General features: G+C 51.0%; 1 pseudogene across 1 annotated transcript; it reads left to right on the plus strand.

Moving 5' to 3' along the window:
* The first annotated feature begins 1409 nt into the window (after nucleotides 1–1409).
* Nucleotides 1410–9033, plus strand: TBC1D29P (TBC1 domain family member 29, pseudogene; annotated as a pseudogene). The gene is made up of 11 exons (XR_014485119.1): nucleotides 1410–1463; nucleotides 1916–2023; nucleotides 2351–2460; nucleotides 3711–3759; nucleotides 4285–4405; nucleotides 5118–5212; nucleotides 5597–5662; nucleotides 6124–6227; nucleotides 6598–6749; nucleotides 8242–8604; nucleotides 8791–9033. The product of XR_014485119.1 is annotated as a TBC1 domain family member 29, pseudogene (transcript).
* Nucleotides 9034–17266: the final 8233 nt, after the last annotated feature.

The raw sequence follows: 17266 nt of genomic DNA on the forward strand, positions 1-17266 counted from the left end.
TGGTCCCCCATTTCCCTAGAGCTACAGTCCTCACTGTCCCCATGGGGAAGTGGGAAAGGCATGGACAGTGGAGGCTGTGGTCCTAGAAGAATGGGGGAGAAGACGGGCAGGGCCCCGTTCTGGGCATCTCACAGTGAGGCCAGGGAGGCAGAAGGGCTTGCAGCTAAAGACCCTGGGTCTGGTGCTGGGAAGGGATCTGGGGCCAGGTAAGAGGAGCCCATCCATCAGGGATCATAGGATGGAGAGACAGGATCCAGGGGAAGTAGAGTGGGAGTGAGCTTATGAGTTGTGCCACTTCTGAAACGCAGGGTGTGTGGTTCAGGTGCAGGGAGAGGCAGGTGGACGCTGGGAAGTCAGAACCTACAAGGGCCTTGGGGCTGTCAGTGGAATGGGCCCCTGGTGCACCCAGGGTGCACCAGGCAGGTCTCAGGGCAGGCTCCCTTGACCCTGGTAGCATAATGTGGTCACTCCCTGAGGGACTCCTGTCAGGGCCCGGTCACCCACCCTGGGTGGCCCCCATCCAATCTCAGGGCCAACCTTTCTCAGCTCCAGCCGAAAGCACCACCTCCAGTACAGGAGGGGCAGACTTATTGTGCAGCCTGACTGCCCCCACACCAGGGGCTCCAGTAACCCCTCCAGGCTGGCCCCACACTCCCTCTTCTCCCAGGTCCTGTCCCTCCTGGGAGTCAGCCCCACATGAAGGCCCTTGTCCTCACTTCCCTGTTCCTTCTCCCGGGCTGAGCCCTGAGCTGGATGGGGACACAGCCAGTCCTTTCTGGGGGTCAGTCGGCTCTCAGACTGGGGCAGCTCCAGGCCCTGTGCATGTCCTCAGCTTTGCCTATGTTGCCTTACAGTGAGATGGAGCTGCCCTCCTGTCACTGCCCGGGAAGCGAAAGTAAGAGCCTGATGCATGGGGGGGCTGGTCCAGGGATGTGGGCGACAGGGCGGGTGGTCCGTGAGGCAGAGGAGGCAGCTGGCCTGTGCAGTGGCAGCTGAGGGCCACATGCTGTCACTGGGAGGGGCAGCAGTCCCTGCTGGACTTGACCCCAGGTTGCTGTAACTTGGGCAGTTTGATAAAATTCCAAAGTGAGAACCACAGTTGTGACTTGGGGGTGGCTGCCCACCTGTGTCAGGACCCCACCTAGAGGCTGGGACCTGACCTAAGACTGGTGTGTCTGTGGCCTGAGGATGGCACGTCCCGGGGTCCCAAAGCCAGCCCACTGGCGCTCATTTGCTCAAAGGCTCTCAACCCTTAGGGTCTGCCCTTCCCTGGCTCCTTCCAACTGGGTCCCACCAGGGCTCTAGAGCCCAGGACCCAGCATCCACGGGCGGCTCTGGGAAGCCTGGCAGCTCTGCTAACTCCAACATTCCTCATTTGACAGCAAATTCGGTAGCAGATGAGATGAAAGAGCAAGTGGATAGAAATGCTGGGACAGTGGGAGACACAGAAGAACAGTAAAAAAGTAATGTGTAGAGGGAGAGGCCCCCGGAACCACTCTCTGAAGAGACAGGGGACAGGTACCCATGACTGTGACCTGGTACCATCAGCCTCTCAGAGGGCAGGTGGCACACTGTCTTCACCCAGGGGACTGTAGGCCTGATCGCCAGATTTCCTGCCTATTTATGGAAGCATCACCTTGCTGGGAGGGAATCTGAATCTAGGGCTGGGACCACCCGGAGCTCAAGGCTAGGGATGCCCCAGTGACCTGAAGGAAGAAAAAGGTTCAGATCAGAGTTCTGACTCTGAGTGCCCGTCTACTCTTTCAGTCCTGGGAAGGGAGACCCTGTCCCCGCTTGATCTCACCTCTACCTAGGGATCGTGGGACCAAAACCAATGATTTCCAGAATCCTCGGGCTCTGGTCCTCACTGGGGTCGCCCCGTGGCCTGTGACACCAGGTTGTTTTCTGCCCACAGCTGATAGATCGAGTATATAAGGGCATTCCCATGAACATCCGGGGCCAAGTGTGGTCAGTCCTCTTGAACATACAGGAAGTCAAGTCGAAAAACCCCAGAACATACAAGGTACGCTCAGCCAGAGCACAACAAACAGGACAGGCCGTGTCAGGGGCCCAGGTCTCCAGCTGGAGGGAGCATCAAGCCCAGCCTGGGGGTGGGTGGGATGGTCAGATGCACATCCTGGGCACGGACGGTGACATAGTCACCACAGACAAACTCGGCTCTGGTGACCCTCCCCGGCTTCAGTAACAAGCCAAAAAGCAGCTTTGTGCAGAAGGAAACCTCCCTGCTTCCCTCCTTCCCGGAGTGCTGAGTGTGGGCTGACTGCCATTTGGGGCAGGGAGTCTTCCATCTGTTCTGAGGCTGCTTCCTCCTCTTGGCCCTGCCCTACAGGTCATGAAGGAGAAGGGCAAGAGGTCATCTGAACACATCCACCAGATCGACCTGGACGTGAGCGGGACACTAAGGACTCACATCTTCTTCAGGGATCGATACGGAGCCAAGTAAGCCTATGGGAGCCACAGGGTCCCAGCAGAGATGGCATGAATGAAAGGGATGGGGGCTTCCTCAGAGTAGAAGCCAGGGTCAGCCAGAAGGGATGACAAAGCTACCAAGAGCTCTCCTGGCTCAGGGAGCAGCCGGCACCATGAACCGAGCAACTCCCTGCTTCCAAGCCCTGGGCCAGACTGGAACATGTGGGACCAGAACCCAGGAGATCCTGAGGAGACAGAAGGCAGCAAACAAAATCATGCACAATGGTGAAAGGTGCTCTCCCTGACCCACGGGGACCCATGGCAGGACCCACGGGAGGGTAGCAGGATGGAGGGCCTATGAGCCTCTCCAGGCAACACTGACAGTACCAAAAGCTGGGGGGATTAGGGGTCCTGGAAACTGTCATCCTTGTCTGCTGGGCACATGACATAGCACAGCCACTTTGGCAGCCAGTTGGGCAGTGGCTCACAAAGCTCAATGGACTTGAACCCCACGTCCCCAAAGTGTCACAGATATTGAACCCACTGATTTAAAAACTGAGGTCCACATGAAACCTGCATGCCATGTTCACTGCTTGATTCATCATCACTCACACATGGAGCCTTTGGGACAGCCTTCAACATGGGAATGGGGAGAGCAAGGCTGGTCCTCCCTTCAAACGGAAGACCCAGTGAGAAAAGGGAACAAGCCAGTGATGTCCGCATGAACGTGGGTGGATCCTAGGTGCATTTTGCTGAGGGAAAGAAGCCAGGCCCAATAAGCTACCATGTAGGAGTCCCATTCCTGGGCCATTCTGGAAAAGGCCAAACCATAGGGACTGAGAAACAGTCTGGGTGGCCAGGGGCTGACGGATCGGGGAGACGCTGGGTGCATAGGGGCCACTCTGGAGACTTGGAAGATGAAGGAGTCGCTCCAGGAGGGGCTGGGGCAGTGGCCGGGAGACTCTGCACATTGGTTTAGAACCACGGAGGAACTGTACATCCAAAGACTGAGCTGGCGTGTGTGCAAACTGAAAATAAATAAAGAAAATCATTCAGAGTGAAAAGGATCAGGCAAGTCACTGTGCAGCTGGGCTATTTGCATTTCACAGATGTGGATTTTACTGAAACATTTCCTCAAAGTCAAAGACCCTGAAGAGCTCACTGCTTATCTGGTGAATCATCTGAACCTGAAATGGGATTTGTTGTTAGGCTTTGTAGACAAACTGAAACTAACGGCATCTGCACAAAACAAACCAAAGTCCCCTCTCTCTGTCTCCTAGGCAGCAGAAACTATTCTACATCCTCCTGGCATATTCGGAGTATAACCCGGTGAGTATTCCCGGCAGTGACGTTCCCGGGCAGTATTTCCCTATTCACAGGAGTGGGTGTCTGGTGGGGGTGCCGTCGCTTCTTTTAAAGTTAGTATTTGTGACCCACCAGGATATAGGAGGTAGGACTCCAGCTCACCACTGGCATAAAACTCCAAGCAAGGGGGTGGTCTCAAGGAGTCAAGCTGAGACACAAAGGAGTCGGGGCCTGGACTCCCAGTGTCACCTGGGTCTGACCAGCACTTCTCAGAACAAGAAATGACGCCCTCCTCCTGGGGCTGCCCCAAAGCCCAGGAGCTTGGCAGCATCGCACAAAGGGTGGTGCTATCAGGAGACATTTTGGACAAGGTGCTGAAGTGCCTGATGGACTTGGCTCTTGTCATGAAATGAATTTGCACCCTGAGGAAGCCTCTTCTTCAGAGGAAGCCTCCCCAGTCACCTCTGCCCTCTCCAATGACATGAGTCCTCCCAGGTGACCTCAGTCCTCCCAGGTGATGTCCTTTCACGGTGACTCTGGCTCTTGCAGGAGGTGGGCTACTGCAGGGACCTGAGCCACATCGCAGCCTTGTTCCTCCTTTATCTGCCTGAGGAGGATGCATTCTGGGCACTGGTGCAGTTGCTGGCCAGTGGAAGGCACTCCTTGCAGGGTAGGTGGACAGCATCCCTGGGACCTCATGCAGCCAGACCCTGGGATGGCCACCCTGGCCAGACAATCTCGGCTTTCAGCCAAGACACCTTCCTTGTGTCGCCAGCTTGTTGGGAACCTTTAGGATGTCTCTGCTGAGGGTCCCACAGGAGTCTGCGGCTGACCCCCAAAGCCCAAGTCAGACGCCTTTCATCCCCATCAGGGGAGGGCATCTCATCCTCCCTGTGGCTGCCCTCTGTGTCCTGCTGTCACAGCCTCTGGCTCTGATTCTGTGTAGCTGACTCTCCCCTCCCTGAGAGTCCTCCTGCCCCACAGCTGCCCGGGCTTCAACTACCCTTGGTGCCCACAAATGGGCCGACCAAGCCCAGGTGGCAGCATCTCCCCATCCCGTGTCCCCTGGCCCAACCCCACTTTTAGGAGATGTCCAGGAAACCCGGCACCCACCCTGTTGTGGCCGTCCTGTCGTGGCCTCAAAGTCAGGCTTGCCCTTTTTGCACTGTGGTTCATGAGGCCTCCAGGGGAACCTCCCGCCAGGCTCCAGGGGATGTTCCTGCCCCACCTCCCCAGGGCAAAGGCCACATGGTGGGGTCACCAGATGTGAGGGTGGGAGGCCTTGGGATTTGGGGGCCTCTGCAGCTGCCCAGCTCTTCCAGCTGATGGCTCCACACCTTGGGGGAAGGCTCTGATTTCATGATGGGCTGGGGGCTTCTCAGGATTCCACAGCTCAAATGGCGGGACAGTCCAGGGGCTCCAAGACTATCAGGAGCATGTGGTCCCCACGTCACAACCCAAGACCCTGTGGCATCTGGTGAGTTTATGGTCCCCTTGGTCTTCCCCAGAGGCCCTGCATCCCGTGGGGCTGGAGGAATGGAGACTGGAGCCCCTCATGGGGCTGGTGACTGGCTGAGTCCCAGCCAGGGCCTAACCTGGGACATCGGGTTCTCCATGGGCTGGGAGTTGGTTTCCTTTCCTGCCCTGGAGGAGACAGAGGCACAGGGATGGGGGCCCAGCTCCCACAGAGCAGGGCAAAGGGCAGTGTGTCCACCGGGAGTGTGGGAAGGGGACGGTGTTGTGGGGAGCCCTGGACACCGCCCAGTGTTCTGCACTAGGGGAAGGGTCTTCAGAGGCCCTGGAAGAGGGAGGTTTTTAGGGCAGCCCAGGGGGCCCTGAGCACCTCTGTTCCTCCCATCAGGACAAGGAAGGTCTATGCGCGCAGGGCTCCTCTTTAAGCTGGCTTCTCTGGATGTTGAATGACGGGGTAAGGAGGCATAGGGAGACCCTGGCTCTGGGACCCTCCTTGCCCTGCAGTGCCCTGCTTCCCCAGCCCGGGGGTCTGGCTCACCCACAGCCCACAGGAGGCTCAGGCAGGTCCCCGAAGTACACACAAGCAAAACCCTCTGCCCACGAGGGGTCATCCCAGGGCAATGACTGGGGCTCAGGCCCCGCCTCATGGGCAGACTGGGCCAGAACTCAACTTGGGAGAGCTCAGGGAAGCCTCATGCCCTGGGCAAGCCCCTCTCTGCAGGAGCCACATCCCCACTCCAATGAGTGTCCCCCATGAGGAGCTGCAGGGCCTTGTCTGACCCAGCGCCCTGGAGGGCTCACAAACCCTCCTGGAGAAGGTCACTGACTCTGGGGACTGTGCCCCAATGTGTGCAGCTCAAGCCACCAGCCCCAGCCTGGAAGGGCCAGGTTCTCCCACACCTGCTGTCCCCACAGATCTCTCTTGGGCTCATCCTGCGCCTGTCGGATGTGTATTTGCTGGAAGGAGAACAGGTGTTGATGCTGATCACAAGCATTGCCTTTAAAGTTAAGAGGAGTAAGTCTCCATGTGCCCAGTGGGGCCTGGGGAGCCCTTGGGTCAGATCCCAACTGGCCCGAGGGCAGCTTCTTCACACTGTCCTCATGATCCTCTGTTCTGGCCCAGAGGGAGGTCTGGCCAGGTGGGCTGGGCAAGGCACAGTGACACCGAGCCCGTCCCCCACATGGCCCAGATGAAAGTCAGGAGTGTGGTGAGCACTTCCCTGCCCAGGTCGTCCCCCAGCCACAGCCTCCTGTGCACATCTGGGCCCCTGGGGTGGACACAAAAGGATCCGGCACTGCCCGGTGGGAGACTGAAGTGGTCGTGGGGTATGGGCTGTGCCCCCTCCCAGGGAACTCTCCTGGCCTGATGTCCACCCTGTCTCTCCCTAGGTGGGACATGAAGACGTCCAGGTCTGGCCTGTGGGCACGTTTTCAGAACCAGTTCTTCCAGACCTGGACACTGGATGATGACACTGTTCTCAAGCATCTTAGCGCCTCTACGAAGAAACTAACAAGGAAGCAAGGGGACCTGCCACCCCCAGGTGGGCTCCAGTGCCATGTCCCCTCCCATGTCACCCTCTGGGGCAGTCAATAGTGGGGGAGTGCCCAAGACCCACAACCCTACTACCTGGGCCTTCCTCTTTACCTTTTCTTCCTCCTCTTCCTCCTGGACTCTACGAAGTACAGGAGGCCCACCCGTCCTCAGGGCAGGCGCTCAGTGCGTGTGTACTGGATGTGTTGTGCATGCAAGCCCCCTCCCACTTTCCACGGTGTCTCGCTCTCCCCCTCACAGGGCCCTCAAGGGCACTGGAAGAGCCAGACCCATTTGTGGGAGACCCCGCCCCTTCCTGCAAGCACTGACTGTCTCAGAGAGCAGCAGAGGCCCCTCACTGCTGCAGGCTCCTCCAAGGTTGCCAGGACAAAAAGCCTTGAGCCAGGGAGACAAGGGAATCGGGTGTCCCTGACCCCAAGAGCATTCAGTGAGAGGGCACAGGCGGGACCCCAGGCCCAGAGCCAGAGTCAAGAGTTCAGCCAGATGTGGGAACAGTCAGTCCTAGCATGGACTGGGCAGCCCGGGAGGGCAGAGGGTGACCCACATCCGGGCCCAATCACCCACTGCGGAGATGGGTCCCCATGTGAGGTGGCAAGGGGCTGGGTGACATCCAAGGCCCCTCCCACCTGAGTTCGAACTGGGGGCTGTATCCCAGGCCCAACAGCCCTGGGACGAGGGTGAGTGGTGGGAAGCCCCCAGCCAGTCTGAACCCTGGCGGGCAGTCCCAGGAGCCACCTGCCACGCCCTGACAGTTCCCCCATGCCGGGCAGCACACACCCCTCCCTCTGGGATCAGCAGACTCTAGGTGTGTCCTCAGTGTCAGACCACGGGGGCCACACAGAGACTCCGAGGACTCCAGAGACGCAGGCAGGTGGAGCCCAGCCCAGAAAGGACTGCCTGGGCTCACTAGGGACGCTGACCATATCTGTTTTCCTTTCAGCCAAACCTGAGCAAGGGTCCTCAGCACCCAAGCCTGTTCCGGCTTCACGTGGCAAGAAGACCCTCTGCAAGGGGGACAGGCAGGCCAGATGTGGGAACAGTCAGTCCTAGCATGGACTGGGCAGCCCGGGAGGGCAGAGGGTGACCCACATCCGGGCCCAATCACCCACTGCGGAGATGGGTCCCCATGTGAGGTGGCAAGGGGCTGGGTGACATCCAAGGCCCCTCCCACCTGAGTTCGAACTGGGGCTGTATCCCAGGCCCAACAGCCCTGGGACGAGGGTGAGTGGTGGGAAGCCCCAGCCAGTCTGAACCCTGGCGGGCAGTCCCAGGAGCCACCTGCCACGCCCTGACAGTTCCCCATGCCGGGCAGCACACACCCCTCCCTCTGGGATCAGCAGACTCTAGGTGTGTCCTCAGTGTCAGACCACGGGGCCACACAGAGACTCCGAGGACTCCAGAGACGCAGGCAGGTGGAGCCCAGCCCAGAAAGGACTGCCTGGGCTCACTAGGGACGCTGACCATATCTGTTTTCCTTTCAGCCAAACCTGAGCAAGGGTCCTCAGCACCCAAGCCTGTTCCGGCTTCACGTGGCAAGAAGACCCTCTGCAAGGGGGACAGGCAGACCCTTCCTGGTCCACCAGCCCAGTCCCAGTGGCTCATTTTGTTAGCTTCCCTGCCACAGGCACCTGGTTCTTTCACATTCTGTCTTATTGAGGCTGTCTGGGAAGATACTTCTCCTGTGGGCACTCAGGGTGAGCCCAGCCCGGCCCTGGCTCAGGGAAGACCTCAGGGTTCCTGGAGATTCCTGGAGTGGAACTCGATGCCCCGTCTCCCGACGGACCTGGATGTGGGGGACCCTTGGTTCCCCCATTATGATTTCGAACAGAGCTGCTGGGTCCGTGTCCCTTCTGAATGTGTCCTGGACAGCTTCGGGACTATGGGACAGGGTTAGCCTGGGAAGCCCATGGGGACCCTGACACCAGACCCTGCCCAGGCCCATCAGGACTGAGGGAGGTTGGGAGACATCCCACTGCAACAGGGCACCCCATCTGCGGACAAGAGACTTGCACCCAATTTCTACAATGGCACCATATCCCAGGAAGACCAGCTGGCCACCTGCTGGCAGGCGGAACACCCTGCGGAGGGGGTGAGATTGGCTTTCACTGCACTGAGCCACAGTGTGGACATGGACTTCCAGCCCTGCACTGCACCCAGCACTGATTCCAACCAGGACACCCCCTTCACAGCTAGGGATGAGTAGCAGTGTGCTCCCACCTCAGGGCCTTGCCTCTGCCACCTTGGAAAGTTCTCAGTTCCCTCCAGGCTTCTAGAAGCATCTGGGCCAGGGCTCGTGGCTGGATAAGTTCCCGAGGCTTAACAACCCAAGCAAGCTTCACGTATTTGCTTTATTTTTTGTTAAACTTACAAAAACTTATTAATAAAGTGCACAGCTTGAAAGACATTCTCAGATGGAACACACCAGCCCCCAGGTCACAAAGCCAACCATGCCCAGCCCCTCACAGCACCCCCAGCCCTACGACCAGCGTTCTGAATTCTGACGACACCGTGAACCTGCCTTTGTACTTTAAACTCATGGAAGGTTAACCACATTCGTATTCTAAATAAATGTTTCCTATTGAAATGATTTAAGATATACAGAAAAATTGAAAAGACACTATAGTGTATTCCTACACGTTCCATCTAGCTGCCCATAATAATGACGCTTTGTAGTCTCATGGCACATAAGAAATTTAGGCCGGGTGTGGTGGCTCACACTTATAATCCCAGCAATTTGAGAGGTCAAGGCGGGAGGTTCAGGTTCACTTGAGTCTAGAACTCTGAGATCAGCCTGGGAACCATAGGTGGACCCTGGCTCTAGAGAAAAGTCAAAGAAATTCGCCAGGCGTGGTGGCGTGTGCCTATAGTCCCACGTAGTCAGGAGCCCCAGATAATAGTCAATGGCAGAACCACAGTCAAACTCCAAAGACAGTGGTCTAAACTAGTACACATTACTGTCAGGCTACATCCACATTCTTAGAAAATAATTTAGACTTATCCCTGGGTACAGATAAATGAGCTTTCAAGGTCAGAGAATTCTGCTTCGTCGAGTGTGGCACTTGTAATCACAATTTCATTAGCGTAGAATAACTGCTTTGAACTAGGCAACTCACTCTAGAGGCTTCGGAGTGCTCAATCAGATTAAAAATAGGTGCCATCTGGAGGAAGCAGAGAAGGGTACTCTTCTTCCCCCTTAAGAGAATTTCTCAGAAGTCTACACAAATGTCTGATCACCTTTCATTGGCTAGAATTTAACCACATGGACACATCTGGCCACAAGGAAAGCTAGGGTGTGTATTCTTTTGATAAGTAGTAGTGTTCATTAGTCCTATTGTTTTGAAAAAGAAGTGGATAGGAAGTAGGCAGCTAGCAGTTTCTGCTTCCAGTCATTTATATTCTGTTATTCTAACAACAATGCTTCAATAAGCATCTTTTAACAACAAGGATCAGTAAAAATATCCCCAGCCAATTAGGACAGACCCTATAGCCAGAAGAGGGTCCCTCTGTGCCAGTCATTAACTCTAGTTGCTGGATCACAGAAAAGTGCAGGGCTAAGGGTAAGGGATGGAAGCAGTCCAGGGAGTGAGGGTCAACAGTATGGTGGTTCCTCAAAAATTAGAAGTGGAACTACTATACGATTCAGCAATTGAATTAGAATCTTGAAGAGAGATCTGCACCCCGTGTTTATTATATCACTATTCACAATACCCAAGATATGGAAAGAGCCTAAGTGTCTATCAACAGATGAATGGATAAACAAAATATATATAATCGATGGACTATTAGCCATTAAAAAGTAGAAAATCCTGTCAGGGATAAACTTGGAGGATATTATGCTAAGTGAAATAAGCCAGACACAGAAAGACAAGTTTTGTATGATCTCACTTATATGTGGAATCTAAGAGAGTCAAACTCATAAAAACAGATAGTAGAATGGTGGTTGCCAAGGGCTGGGGGTGAGGAAAATGGGAAGCTGTTAATCAAAGGGTATAAACTTTCAGTTATAAGATGAACAAATTCTGGAGATTTAATGTATAGCATAGGTGGTAATGGATGTAATAAATTTGTGATAATTAGTACACAATATATACATGTATGAAATCATCATGTTGTATGGATTAAATATATACAATCCTTATCAACTAAATATATATTTTTAAAATTTTTTAAATGCTTAGGTGATAAGAATTTTGAGAATTAAATACAATAACATATATGAATGGACCTGCTATACAAAAGGTGGTAAATAGATTTGTTTTGTTTTATTTTATTTCAACTCTGACAGATGTAGACTTATTGGGAAAGAATGTGCACAAAGCATTATCTACATGATGACTACATATCCTGCATACATGCAATGTCATTTCTATTCCTCACTCAATGGATAATAAAAGCAGAACCAGCCTTCTGGTGGTCACAAAACGTTTTGACATGAGAAAGGCTGATCATGAGCAATTTGGCAATGTACATCCCAGAGCATGCATGCCCTTTGACTCACAGCTACCATGATGTCATGTCTAGCAATTAGTCCTAAGGAGATCATCAGAGATGTGTAAAGATATTTCATTCTAACAGCATCCTCTGTAGTGGTACATGTCAGGAGCTGGCAAACCATGGCCAGAGGAGCAGGCTACATCTAGCCCACCACCTGTTTTTGTAAAGTTTATCAGGACACAGTCTTGCCCATTCATTTATGCACTGTGTATGGCTTCCTTCCTTGCAACAGCAGAGTTGAGTGTTGCAACAGAAACCTTTGGCCTTCAGAGTTTAAAATATCTACAGTTTGACTTTTTATTAAAAAAAATGTTTGCTGACTCCTGGTGAGTATATTAAGAAAAAGTTGAAAAAACCTAAATCTTCAAGAGTGGAGAATTAGAAAGTAAGACGTGTTGTGTATAAGAGAGACAGTATGTGTGTGCACTTATTTGTAAATATATTGTTTAGAAATAATGTCAACATATGTTGCAGGTCTTAAAAATTGTTCAATATATAGTATTAATCAAGTAACAGGCAAATTATAAAATGTAGACAGAATGTGATTGGGTATTTTATGCATCCACCAACAGAAAAGGGTGTTAGGAAGCCTGTGGACCAACATGCCAAGTGTGGTTCTTTTGACGGTGGTATTATGGATTTTTTTTTTTTTTTGAGATGGAGTCTCACTCTGTCGCCCAGGCTGGTGTGCAGTGGCATCATCTCGGCTCACTGCAAGCTCTGCCTCCCGGGTTCACGCCATTCTCCTGCCTCAGCCTCCCGAGTAGCTGGGACTACAGGCGCCTGCCACCATACCCGGAAAATTTTTTGTATTTTTAGTAGAGACGGGGTTTCACTGTGTTAGCCAGGATGATCTTGATCTCCTGACCTTGTGATCTGCCCGCCTCAGCCTCCCAAAGTGCTGGGATTACAGGCATGAGCCACCACACCTGGCCAGTATTATGGATTTTTAAAAAATCTCCTTGGTTTTCTGTAGATTCTGACTTTCCTGTAATGATTACGAATAAATATGTATTTCTTGAGAAATGTAAAATAACTTTATCTCTCCCAGATTTCTTGTAATTTAACAATGTTGGGGCTTGGCGTGTGGGTGGCTCACACTTGTAATCTCAGCACTTTGGGAGGCGAGGCAGCAGATCACGAGGGTCAGGAGATTGGAGACCCATCCTGGCTATACACGGGTGAAACCCCAATCTTCTACTAAAAAATACAAAAAAAAAAAAAAACAAAAAAAATCCTAGCAGGCGTGGTGGCGGGCCGCCTGTAGTCCCGAGCTACTTCGGGAGGCTGAAGGCAGGATGAATGGAGTGAACCAGGAGGTGAATTGGCAGGAGCCTAAGATGGTGCCACTGCACTCCAGCCTGGGTGACCAGAGCAAGACTCCCGTCTCAGGAAAAAAAAAAATAAAAAAAAAAAAATGAAAATGGTCCTGGGACAGATCTTTCCATTGAGAAGGGCAGAGGGGAAGCCCTGGGGATTCAGTCGGGTTTCTGTTGCATTTCTAGAAACACACAGTTGTGAAAGGCCAGTGTTGGCCATAGCCCAGGGCAGACTGGGGTAGAGGAAGTCGGGATTGAGGGACTGGGGAACAGATGTGGCCACAGCCCTTCCTGACCCACTGTGTTCCCTTCCACGGCCCCCATCTTCTCTTCACTGATGCACGTAGATGCCTGACCAGAAGAGAGATTTAGTTTTCATCCGAGGATTATCTCTTATTTTGCAGTTCTGAAATTCCCATAATGTTTAAACTAGAACACAGTTCATTTCACTATCTCCAATGTGTATGGCTTGATAGAAATATATTCCATAATGTAGTCCCTTAAATCCAGATAAAACATAAGGAACTTCTATTCCATGTTTGTATGATCAATGTTAATATTATAAGAAAATCTAAAAAGTAGCCATTTCCTATATTACAGTATGAAATAAATATGTTGAATGATTTGTTTTGGTGGCGGGGGAAGCTGTAAGACTGAGGAGGGTGCCTCTGGGCAACAGTGATAGGAGTCTTGAGGGTTGGGTTTTAGATATGTCTTTTAAAATAGATGATATCATTAATAAATTATCTGTGGGTATCATGAAAATAGTTTATAAGGTATAACTTTATGAGCTTGACAGTTGGTGAAACACTTTTCTGTTTAGAATTTTATTTGGCCCTCCCCAAAAGAAATGTTTATTTATGAGTATTGGGGTAGTTCCAGTAGCAATGCCTCAAAAGAACCAGGAGGTACAGTGTTGTCTAAAATGTGGACTCAGGAGCCAGACTGCCTGGCTGTGCAAACAGCCTTGCCATTTCCTAGATATGGGGCAAGTTAACTAACTTCTCAGTGTTCTTATCTGTAGAAGGGGGATAATCATAATATATATCTCAGGGTTATATTAAAAATTGAATAAGTTAATTTTGTAAAGCACTTACAATAATATCCGGCATATAAAAGTGTTTATAAAAGTAAACCCTGTAAAATGTTTACTCATTACATACAATAATCTGAAACCATTAGTGATTTAAACGTTTGTAGCTGACTTGGTAATATTTATGAAAATAAACACTGTATTTATAATATTTGACCTTATTTTCCTCCTAGGAATTTATTGTCCGGTAAACATTTGCAGAGGCAGACAAAAAAATTACTGTAAAATCATGTTTATTACATCAATATGTGCAAAAGGAAAAAACAGGCAAATAAAATGACCATCAAAAGTGGTATTGGTTAAATGAATTATAGTAAATCCATTCATTAGTAATCATATAATCCAAACAGAATGAGGCATATTTATGTGACATGGGAAGATCCACAACTAATGTTAAATGGTAAAAGTTATAAAATGTTATGCCTAAGAAAATACTTTCCGTGAGAGAATATATGTTAATTTATGCAAGTGGTGCCAATGTGGAGGGTTTGTGCTAATTTCATTATACCTCACAGGCAGACCTGGGCTCTCCCACTCATTATCCATGTGGCCTGGGATAAGTCATTTAGCTGCTGTAAGCCTCAGCTTCTTCATCTGTCAGCCAGTGATACCCTGACTACTCTGCAGGGTAACTCTGAGATTTAAACGTGATGATCTCAGAATATGCCTGGCAAACAGTAGGAGCTCAGGACTTGATGTTTTTTCCTACAGCAACTACATGACTTTTGGGGGTAGTACTTAATGCTTGAGGTTGGTAAATCTTTATATACATCAAATATTGTAGAAACATAAGTACATGCTACTATCTTTAACCTCCCCCACCCTTTTTTTTTTTTTCTTGAGATAAGAGTCTCACTCTGTTGCCCAGGCTGGAGTGCAGTGGTGTGATCTCTGCTCGGCTCACTGCAACTTCCGACTCGTGGGTTCAAGTGATTCCTGTGCCTCAGCCTCCTGAGTAGCTGGGATTACAGGCATGTGCCACCACGCCTGGCTAATTTTTTGGGTATTTTTAATAGAGATGGCGCTTCACCATGTTGGCCAGGAAGGTCTCCAGCTCCTGACCTCAAGTGATCCGCCTGTCTCAGCCTTCCAAAGTATTGGGTCAAACCTTTTATATCCAATAAGACAGACTCACTGGGTCAATGAATATCCTGTGGCTACCTACTATTTTTACATTATCAAAGGTCCTCATGAGGCCATTCGAAAGTATGAATCAAAACACTTTAAGATGAACAGGGGCATAGGTTTGCATGAGGCTTGTCAGTGGACCTCCAGGATGAAGACCAAAGTAATTGTGCAATTTCTAGTGGAATGATGTACACTTAAGATCTTATTTGTCAAAAGACCCCTATGAGGTAGGAATTCTTAACCCCAATTTGCAGAATCTGAGACTTTGGGAGCTTGAGCAACTTGTCTGACACCACAGAGCTAGGAAAAGGTAGGCATAAGATCCTCACCAAGTCTGAATTCCAAAGGAAGATTTGAAAAGAAACCTCCTTGCTACCTGCCAAATCTCTGCAGAGCCCGCAGCCATGTTCAAACATGAAACAGGGCAATGACAATAGCACCAGGAATAGCTACTCCCGGTCAGATGCCCTCATGAGCTCAACTCCGCAGGATGGGGACACCAGGCCCTGCTTAGGGGAAAGGAAGGGGGTTTGTAGAGGATGCCCAGCCAGCCAGCCAACCAGAGATGGGAAAAACCCATTGAGAAGAACTTGCTTACTCTAGCTGGGCTTTGCAAAGTACAGTCCGTCTGATGAGTCTGGACAGGCAGAAATGATCCCGAGTGGGGAGCCTGGCCAAGAGCATGACTCAGGGCTTGGTCAGCAGCTGCCACACCAGGACACACGATATGCAAAGATGCTGGGTGGTTAGTTCTTAAAGATTTTGTGCCTTGAGAAAACTAAAGGATGCAGACATGGGCAGAAGGTGGCTCTTTAAAAGTGCTTCAGGCAAGAGGCATTATGGCATGGTGGGAAGCGGTCTGGTTTTTGAGTTGAAGAGAACAGCCTTGCCATTTATTTTTTAACAGATCACTTCACCTTCTGATGGTTTCCATGTCTGTGCAATGAGAATAATATAACTAAGATGTAACAGGAAATGAAAGTACAAGTATAAGATCTCCCCATACCTTCACCTCATCCACTCTAACCAGGGCTGACATGGATGGTTTTACAGTCTGCGCACTGAACAACTATGTCTGGTGTCCAGAATGAGTGGGACCTTCATCCATCTCCAGTGTCATTTCTGAAGTGCCACACACTGGCAATGCCTGCACCTAGAGGGAGGGGCACTTTTCCTGAATAGGATAAAGGTGCTGTCTGTTTACCCGTGGGACTCTGTCTACTGGAAGGGGGCCTTTTTCTAATTCTCACAGAGGCGTCATTTAAGCTAGTGGTGGTCTTCACCCAGCCTGCCATGACTTTCTGCATTCGAATGCAGGCTGTTCATACACACATTTCTCACCCTCTATAGAGCTGAGGCTATGGTTTTCCTGTCTGGAACCAACTACTCTTTAGGACAAATTGGGGACAATTGTAGGCATGAAAACCTAATGGGACTCTGTTTATTCTGGGAATAGGGTAGAGATGAATCCTGCCTGGGATGTGGGAAAAGAAGAAAGCCTTTGACTCATCCCTTTAAGAGAAGGGGCTTTTGGCAATCTGGAGTCTTTATCTTTTCTGAGTTCCTGACTGACACTGATGTTTTAAAGGTTAACATAGTTTGGAAGGTCCAACTCCCAGGCTGACTGTTAACTCCAGCCCGTGCCACAAGCACCCTGGGAAGTCAGGGTTGGAACCCAGAGCCAGGGAGAAGGGTGGCAGCCCAGGCTTGCAGGGGCCAGTTTCCTAAGCCTGGTGCATATCAGGCAGAAGCAGACAACACCTATCCTGAGTGTGCTGGAGCTGGGCTGCCTGGAGGCGAAGAATCATGCACAGAAAGGAGCACCCGAGAAATGCCCTCAGGCTAGGAGGAGAAACTCACATGACTATTTTGGAAAGTGTGGGTTTTGGTGTAGAATTTTTACTCGTTGATGATTTGAGCGCTTTTCATTACCACGGTGGGCCGAGGACCTGCCCCAGCCCCCAGATATTGCTCCAGACAACGAGTCTTGCAGCCCCCAGTGACTATTTTCCCTCTTCAGCTGCTTTACTTCAGAGGCTGGCTCTGTTAGGGAGGGGCAGGCATCCCTGCTCCCCCACCCCAGGATTGAAGCAGGACGAAGACGTAGCCAGGAAAGCCGCTGTGGCCAGCCTGAGCGTAAGAGAGACTGAGACTCCCTGCCCAGTGGAAGTACACTATACTGCAAGATGCCAAAATGAGCCACTTGAATCCTCTCTTTAGGGAAGTCAAAAGTATAGTGAGGCATGAGAAGAAGGATCTCCAGCTCCAATTTGTTCTCCCTCTTGTGGCTAAACACACTGTTACCAGATGCTTATCAAACTATTTGCATATGGTGCAAGCCCAGGTGGGAGAAATGAGAGCTCTGTCAACTTCTACCCATCTTCTGTCATCTCCTGACAATGCATTTCCATCACTAATGGTGGCTTCTGGGTTTTACTCTCTTTTATGCACAGAGAAAACAACTGGTGGCAC

Source organism: Rhinopithecus bieti, unplaced genomic scaffold (genome assembly GCF_001698545.2).
Source record: "Rhinopithecus bieti isolate Rb0 unplaced genomic scaffold, ASM169854v2 scaffold_19652, whole genome shotgun sequence".
NCBI lineage: Eukaryota > Metazoa > Chordata > Mammalia > Primates > Cercopithecidae > Rhinopithecus > Rhinopithecus bieti.